The 8712-nt window shown below is 57.9% G+C and overlaps 1 long non-coding RNA gene across 1 annotated transcript; it reads left to right on the forward strand.

Moving 5' to 3' along the window:
• Positions 1-364: 364 nt before the first annotated feature.
• LOC114103159 (uncharacterized) lies at positions 365-8488 on the forward strand. Its single transcript, XR_011705451.1, has 3 exons — positions 365-1218; positions 2074-2158; positions 5237-8488. It is a non-coding gene; the product is annotated as an uncharacterized lncRNA (long non-coding RNA).
• Positions 8489-8712: the final 224 nt, after the last annotated feature.

Below are 8712 nucleotides of genomic sequence, written 5' to 3' on the forward strand. Positions count from 1 at the left end.
GTCCGTGGTGCTCTGGACTTTGCTGTTCTGTTCCCAGGCTTGAGGTCACACCTCCAGCCTATTTTTTTGTGCAAGAGCCCAGCTTGAACCCAGATTGCCTGAGTCCAAAGCCCCATCTGCAGGGGGAGGAGGAAACCAGATCCCGACCCCCATCCCTCCCCTCTGCCCCAGGCGTCTCCTGGCTCCAGACGGTTCGCCGGGCGGGAGGGGAAGGGACAGCCGCGCTCGCGTCTCATTGGCCGGGTCTGCATCACGTGCCCCCCTCCCCCTGAGCTCAGGCAGGTTCAGCTGAGCATCTCGCCCACTTCCCTCCCCCCGCCCTACCACTCTGGCTTCAGAAGCGGAAATGGACCCTGGATAGGCACCCCAGAGGGGCTGTCAGAGAGGAGGGATGTGCTGGAATGTTCCAGATGGACAAGGGCGTGGGAAAGACCAAAGGGTGCTGAGAAGCAGGAGGAGGCATCTGGTGACTTTGGAGATCCAGAAAAGGAAGAGGGTGACTGCAGGCTACAGGCAAGACCACAGGAAGGACCGGAAGCTAAGGGTCTTGGGCAGCTCTCTGAGGAATCCTTAGGGGACACTCCCCTTCCCATCAGGCGGGGGCTGGAGAAGGAGGGAAGCCAGTCCAGGGCTCTCCTTGCACGCCCACGTGACTCCTCCTACCAGCGCGTGCACATCAGCGTGATCAGGGCACACGGGCCACCCGGAGGGAGTGGATGCTTAGTGGAGAGGCGAGGATGTTGGGTCAGGGCCGTCCCCAGGCCAGTGAGGCACGGTCAAGCCTCCTCTTCATCAGAGCAGGTGCCTCTCCCTCAGGAAACTCGAGATCTGTGAAAAGCCACGTTCGCTCTGCAAGTTCCCGCTTGGGACTCTCCGCCGACATAGAGCCCAGAACACCATTAAGGGTCAAAAAAAGTGGCCATCTGCCCTGATCTGGCATTTGGGGACAGCGGGGCTTCTCCAGCCCACACCTGGTTGGATGTAGAGTAAGTGGCAATGTGACCTGGAGTCCCCAGCCCTGGTGGCCTGATCAGCGGCCGTGACTCCAATTTACTTTCTTTTAAAAGCACCTCTGGCCTCCGGAGTTCTAATGCTTCCCATCAGAGGCACTCTGGGGTCTCTCCGGGTGCTCACGTCAACTCGAAGGCCCCCCAGAGTCCCCGGGAGCAGCTGGGACCTCGCCAGGCACATGCCCACATCAGACCCCCAATGTCACCGGTGAGTGGTGTTCTGGGGTGGCGAGGGGGGCGCAGAGAAGGAAACTGATTCTCCCTTGAATTTGCCATGTCACTGTGCCCTCGGATCAGAGCCACGGGGCCCAGCGCGGGTCAGGATCTTCCCTTTGGGCCCTTTCCAGACACAGAGTGGAGCCACCAAAAAGATCCCAGTGGCCTCTCTGGCTCTGGAGATAGAAATGTGCGTGGCCAAGGCCGCCTCGGGGGCATGTCCGCCCAGCTGGCCATGAACCCTTCCCTGGAAACCACCCAAGGGACGGGAGGGGACCCACCATCTGGAACTGGGAGGGGGGGGGAGGCGGATGTCATAAAAATTCCAAGAGAGCACATCTGGGGGGTGGAGCACATCTGGGGGGTCCAGGACCAGCTCACGGATGGCTCTCCGCTTACCCACTGCCCCCCGGCTCACGGCTCGGGCACATTCCTGCCCTGAGAGGCCCCTCATGTTGCCTGTGCTGATAAGATTCTTGGTGGCCAGCAACGGGACCCACCACGGCTGGTTTAGGTCACAAGACGAGCCCAGGCATCAAGGTCGGCGTCCCCGAGACCAGGAACGGTCCCCAAATCACACTGCAAGGAGAATATTCCAGCCAAGACCACGGCCACCGGTCACTGCCAGGCCCTCCCTCGCCCCGTGCCCGGGGTCCAGGTCCTGCACCCCAGCTGGAGGGAAGCCTGAGCAACCTCCTGCCTCTAGAGTGGGAAGGAAGGGCCCCAAGGAGAAGGAGGGTTCAGGGAGCTCACGTAGAGCCCTTGCCCAGCAGGGGAGAGGCCCTGGGCGCGCCCGAGCACCAGATAAAGAGACGCAGAGCACTGACATGTCGCTCACCCCTCTCAGGGGCCCCCACAGGGGTCTTGTGATGGGACTGCTCGGCCTGTGACCCCGGAGCAGCCTGGACACTCCTGGCTTCTGAGGAACCAAGGTGACACAGAAGAGCCCCTCACCCTCGGGTTGGTGACAGTGCTGTCCCCTTTTCTGCCTCAGTGGCCTCTCCCTGCTCCAGGCCCCGCTTCCTGTGGTACCCCTGGTTTTCCTAGCACAGAGAGGTTGTACATCTTGCCCAAGGTCACACAGCTAGTAAGCAGCAAAGCTAGGATTTGGACCTCAGTCTCCCCACTGCCCTGTCGGGCCCTCCCAGAGCTCTGGGAGCGGTGGAAAGGACCGTCGTTAACTCATTCAAGACATGTCAGAACGGCCACGGGGCCACTGAATCCCGCCCCTGCATCCGCTGACGATTGTCACGATTAGCACTGGGGTGTTGGCGCTGGTGCAGTCACGATGACCAGGACTGTGAGCAGATTGGGGAAACCGAGGCACCAAAGTCAGCTATGCAGCTGGGTAGTGGGAAAGCAGGTCAGTACCCAGCGGTGGGCAGAGGCATAGGGCAGGGACGAGAGGGGAGCAGGCCAGGAAGGGTCCACCCCGCACCTCCAACCCTCAGCTGCAAGCTCTTGAGATGGCCCAGGCTCAGGCGCGGGCTGGGCTCGGCCCCTCTCCCCTCTGCAGCCCGGGTGGGAGGTCACTTGCTTTCCTCAGAATCCCCACCAGTCCCCCAAAGACAGTGGCCTTCCAGAGGCCCACACAACCTGGGCCGTGGGAAGCACATTCTTCCCATCTTGTGTTTGGAGCCAAGAGGCGTTTACTTAATGAAGGCTCGTACCCCCACGCACATGTGCTAATGATTAGTGACGTCACCGGGCAGGGAGGCCCTGAAGCCAGGAGCAGGACGGCCAACGACAGGCTTCAAAGATCTGGGAAGGAAGGGGCCCGGACGGTGCTGACCCCAAGCAGAGCCCAAGGGGTCTGTCTGCAGGCTCCGCCCCCTGGGGACAATGGGGACGGCAGCAGCAGGGTCCTGTGGCATGTCTGGGTGTTGAGTGACTCAGACATCTCACAAGCTTCTGTGCCACCCAAAGCCACCAGCAGGGAGTGTCCACGAATACATCATTAAAGAGGGCCACCAGCAAGTGGCCTTGGGAATGATGGTGGCCCAGTCCCAGGCTCCATTCACACACTGGACATTCAGCACCAGCCTCGAGTTGCAGAAGAGACTCAAGACTTCCGCCACTTGAGTTGTTTTGGTGACGATCAAATATCAGCCATGGTGGCGTGGCAGAGGGGGTGGGCCGCTCAGCGTTCTGTTGCTGTGACAAAATGCCTGAGAAAAGCCCCTTAGAGCAGGAAGGTGGGCTGGGCTCAGGGCTGCAGAGTTTCCGTCCCTGCTCGGGGGCTCCGTTGTTCCTGGGCCCAAGTGAAGGAGGACGTGATGGCGGAGGGGAAGCCAGTGCACAGGAGGCTGGTCAGCTCCCGGCTGAGGGAGGGAAGGGAAAGGACCAGGGGCAGGAAACGCCTTCCCAGGCCACCTGGGTGTCCCCAGGGACACCCTCCCTCCCGCCCCCTCCCACAGGAGCCCTCCAGTGGATTAACCGCTGCTGAGGTCGCCTTCCAAAGGCCACCTCTAGCCCCGCGGCACCGGGGACCAGGCCTTCCACACAGGAGCCTCTGGGGACCGTCCAGATCCAAACCCTAGCAGCCGAGGTGGCCGCAGTGACCATGGGCAGAGCAGACGGGCAGCGCTGTGAAGGGCGCGGTGAGCCAGAGGGCCGCGGGTTGGTGCTGTGAGGGACAGTGAGGGCCGTGTGCCGGGCTCCCGGGGACACGGAGTGGAGTGAGGGGTCCCAGTGGCACCGACAGCCTGGCCACGGCTTGGTGCTGGTGGTGCTGCTGCCCAGGGTCATTGATGGGCAGCGTCCTGGTCATGACGTAAGGACGGTGAGCCAGCGGTGACCACGGGGACCATGGTGAGCAGGAGGTTATAAAGGACGGGGTGGGGGTGCAGCGATGACCACAGTAAGCAAAACAAATAAGGAGGGTGACAAAGGGGGAGGGGACACTGTGTCACCAGCCTTGTGTTTTATTTTTTTTTTAGTACCAGGGATTGAACCCAGGGTCACTTAACCACTGAGCCACCTCCCCAGCCCCTTTGATATTTTATTTAGAGAGAGGGGGTCTCACTGAGGTGCTTAGGGCCTCGCTAAGTTGCTGAGGCTGACCTCAAACTTTCGATCCTCCTGCCTCAGCCTCCCAAGCCGCTGGATGACAGGCATGCGTCACTCTGCCGGGCTCTTTCCTCAGCCTATGGACAGGAGCTCAGTCTGTTTCTTTCCCTTTGATCACTAGAGAGCAAATGCTTATATTCTCCAGCCCAGGGATCTCTCCACTGCCACCACGCCAGCTGGGATGCACAACCTTGAACAATACACTTCTTAGTAGGAAGATTGGGCCAAATCGAGTGTCATAAATGCCCAGGTGCCCTCCCTCCTTCCAGTGTCTAAATCAGCAAGTGCCCACAGGGGTAAAGAGCTCAGTTAAAGAGTCTGGGCTCTGCAATCCACATAGATTTGAATCTTTGGTTGTGCTGTGTGACCTTGGGTGAGCTAATTAACCTCTCTGAGGCTTGGTTTCTTCATATGTAAAATAAAACTCATATTTTTAGGAGTTTTATCTTATAAAAATCCTACCTCCCAGGATTGTCATGGGGATGAGAGTCATAGGTGACCTGTTCGGACTGTTCTCAGGGCCCCTTGAGGGATTCAACAGTGTTGGTCACCATTATTACAATTGCTATTATTCACCAGCGCTGCTAGACAAGCAGAACTGGGCCTGGACCCAGGGCCAGACTCCAGGTTCTGGGGGGCAAAGGGCGTTGGCCACCGGCTCTCCCCACCCACCCCTGTGCTCCTCGGCGCCCTCTGTCGGTGGGGACACGCCCCACAGGTCAGGAGAGGCCGCGGCTTTCCTCGCAGTTGCCCAGAGATGGCCCCGGGAAACCCGCACCAGGGCCCCGTGAGCCCGGCTGGGTCGCCCCTGGCTGCAGAGGGTAGGAACAGGTGTCCACCTGAGCATGTGGCGGTGGGCCACCTGCCTGGACAGCCCTGGTCTGGCTGCAGCGCTCTAGAACCCGGCCACCTGCCCAGCCATTGTCGTCTCTCTTCCCTAGGGAGCTGGCCGCGCGGGGTTCGCAGGGGACCCTTGGCCCACATGTCTGGACTCGCAGCTTCCGGTCTGTCTCCTCGGACCAGTCGCTGGCCTGGTCCACGCCTTAGGGCTTCCCCTTGGCCCTGGACCCTCCCCAGGCACCGCCCAGGACAGAGGATGGGCCCGGGCAGCGCTTCGTCCAGAATGTCCCCGAGAGCCGGGTCCTCAAGTGCCCGGCCCAGCGCTGGAGAGGGGCTTCCACGGCCACGTGTCACACAAGCTGTGACCAGAGCAGTGACCGAACAGGGAGGCCAGGGCTGGGGTGCAGCTCGGTGGCCGAGCACTTGACTGGCACACAAGACAGACAGACAGACAGAGAGGACCTGACGAGGACGTCGCGTGACCTTGCTGAGCCCCGCCTGCAGCAGGTGCCCTTCCTAAGTCTCCTGATTTACCTTATTCCCACACCACACCATGGGGGGGACCGGATCCTGATTCCCATTTTCCAGATGAGGAATCTGAGGCCGAGGGGAGTGCGTCACTGACCACTTCCAAGTGGTCACTCAACCAGGACTTGAAGCCTCGCAGCCTGACCCAAGCTCAGCTCCTGTCCACGGAGCTCTGCTGACCAAGGCTATTTGGGGACGGATAACAGAACACCCCGTGTTGAGGGACAGAGAGGAAGGGGACTTTGCCCAGAAGCACTGTTGGCCACCCCCCAAGACCCCCAAGAGTCCCAGGGGTCAGTGAACCCAAGAAAAAGGGAAAGAATGTTCTCGGCGGAAGAAACAGCGGCTGTGTGCGAGGCGTGGATGTGGAAGCCAGGCAGCCCTGAGCCACTCCAAGTGTGACTGCGACGGTTTGGATCTGGATGTCACCCAGGGCCCACGCGGTAAAGGCTTGGTCCTGGGCCATGCGTCCCAGCACAGCCCTGGGGACTGAGGCAGGAGGAGGAGGGTCAAGGCCAGCCTGGGCAACTTAGCAAGACCCCACTCAAAGCACCAAACAAAACCCTCTCAGTCCTCAGCTCAGTACAACCGGAAGGTGGTGTGGTTTGCGAGATCGGGCTAAGGAGGTCAGAGGTCACTGGGGGTATGCCCCGCAAAGACATAATGGGAGTCATCCCCCTTCCTGTCTCTCACTTGGCTTCCTGGCTGCCACGAGGCGAAGCTTCCTTCACCCCGCATTCCCTCCATGATGTGCTGTCTCACCACAGGCCCAACAGTATATGAGCCAACCGAAAGTGGCCTGAAACTTCCAAACCATGAGGCCAAAGAAACCTTTTCTCTTTATAAGTTTATCATCATCTCAGCCATCTGTCATAGTAACAGAAAGCTGACTGATACCACGAGAGCATACCGTGAGTATAAAACTACAGCGTCGGGGAAGGAGTTATCATCTGCTTGCTCACAACCTGCCAGGCGTTATATTCATTGCCATAAATAATACCGGTTGCCTTAGTAAGTAAACCACAAGACATCAAAGATTTACATGAAAAAACATGGACTTCTTGCAGCTGGAGACGCCTGGCTGCCACGCAGCCTTCTGGGTGTTACTCAGAACCAGCTCCTCTATCTTCCAGGGCACATTTTTCCTGCAGAGTCACATGGTAAATATGTTTGCTTCTGTGGTCTCTGTCACAGTTGTTTAGCTCTGTGTTGTTTGACGGCAGCAAGAGCAACAGGAAGGACTGGGCGTGTCTACGTTCCCGTGAAACTTCGCTTACAAATACAAGTGGGGGCAGGATCCAGCCCAGGGGCCACAGTTTTCCAGCCCCTGTCTAGGGTGTGATTGCCTGTGCCGCCCTGCACGCAGCCAGCAGACAGGGAGTGAGAAGGAGCAGCTCACGCCCGAGGACGTACCCAGTGACTTAGCAGGAAGTCATGGAATCACTCAAGTTCAGTAACAAGGCCACCTTTACGAGAAGGGGAACATGCTGAAGCCTGGTGCCTCCCCTCCCCTCACCAGTACAGCTCCTGGGTCCAGGCAAGTGGGGCTCACCCTTTAGAGACGTGCACAGTTCTCCTCTGACCAGCCTGCTCCAGCATGGACCCCTGACGCGAGGCTGGCCTTCTGGGTCACTACAAAGAGATACCCCCCAGGTCAGTATAACAGAAGGTGTTTATTCTGTGGGGAGTGAGGGGGCACCAGGGATTGAACTCAGGGGCACTCGACCACTGAACCCCATCCCCAGCCCTATTTTGTATTTTATTTAGAGACAGGGTCTCACTGAGTTGCTTAGCACCTTGATTTTTGCTGAGGCTGGCTTTGAACTCGCGATCCTCCTGCCTCAGCCTCCCAAGCTTCTGGGATGACAGGTGTGTGCCACTGCGCCCAGCAGAACATGTTTCTTTGAATAGCATTGCAAGCTTGAATTATGACTTCTAAATATGAACAGAGGGCATATGAACTTCCAATTCATACACCCTAACAAGTGGGGACAGGGGACTGGTGGTCTCCCTAGGCATTGCGCAGTGACCTTAAAGCCAGATGACCTGGATCTGAATCCCAGCTCTGCCCCACACCAGCCATGGGGTCTTGAGCATTTGGTTTAGCCTCCTCTGTGCCTCAGTTTTCCCATCTGTAACATGGAGATGACTACCTTATCAGGTTATGGCAAGGATTTAATTGAGTTAAAATCTGTAAAACACTCAGAACTGTGCCTGGCTCACAGTGAATATCCTGTTAAATAAATAGATTGTCCCCAGCTTCTTCTTGCTGCCGCAAAGCCCAGTCTCTCCTCACCTCCAGGGAAATACCGCATGAATAACCAGAGTCATCAGCTTGTAGCTTTCCTTCTCTCTCTGAAAGTAATAGCCCCAAGGTGGCAGTTACTGTCTCTTGCTGTTCCTGTAAAGCGACCTGTTCAAATGCCAACTGCCACATGTCACCTTAGCTGGCAGAAAGTTGTTCCACCTGGTAATCACTCAGAAATTATCATGCTTCCCTGTTCTGCATGGAGGCAGGGGCCAGGGCTATCTGTCAGCTTTGGCGCCGTCCACCCTTGGCAGAGCAGAGACAAAACTGCAGGACCAGGCAGGATGGCGAAGAGCTGGCCTTCCGCACAGCGGCACTTTTCCCTGAGATGCACCCGAAGTGTATGGAGCCTTCCCTGCCGCAAACCACGGATGCAATGGGAGGGGTAGGGGGTGACCCAGGAAGGGGCTCAAGGTCAACCTCACCCCCAGCCCAACCTTAGAAGCCTCCTCCCACATTAGAGATCTTGGAACCCTTCCCTCAAAATAAAGGAGAAGCTATTCATTGCTGCATTCTACTAATCGGTTGGGGTTTTTTGTTCTGTTTGTTTGGGTGCTAGGGGTCGAACCCTGGGTGCTTAACCACTTAGCCACCCCTCAGATTTTTTTTTTTTTTTTTTTTTTTTTGATTTTTTTTTGAGACAGGGTCTCACTAAGTTGCTTAGGGCCTCATTAGGTTGCTGAGGCTGGCTGTGAACTTGCAATCCTCCCGCCTCCGCCTCCCGAGTGGCTGGCATCATGG

This window comes from Marmota flaviventris, chromosome 19 (assembly GCF_047511675.1).
Source record: "Marmota flaviventris isolate mMarFla1 chromosome 19, mMarFla1.hap1, whole genome shotgun sequence".
Lineage (NCBI taxonomy): Eukaryota > Metazoa > Chordata > Mammalia > Rodentia > Sciuridae > Marmota > Marmota flaviventris.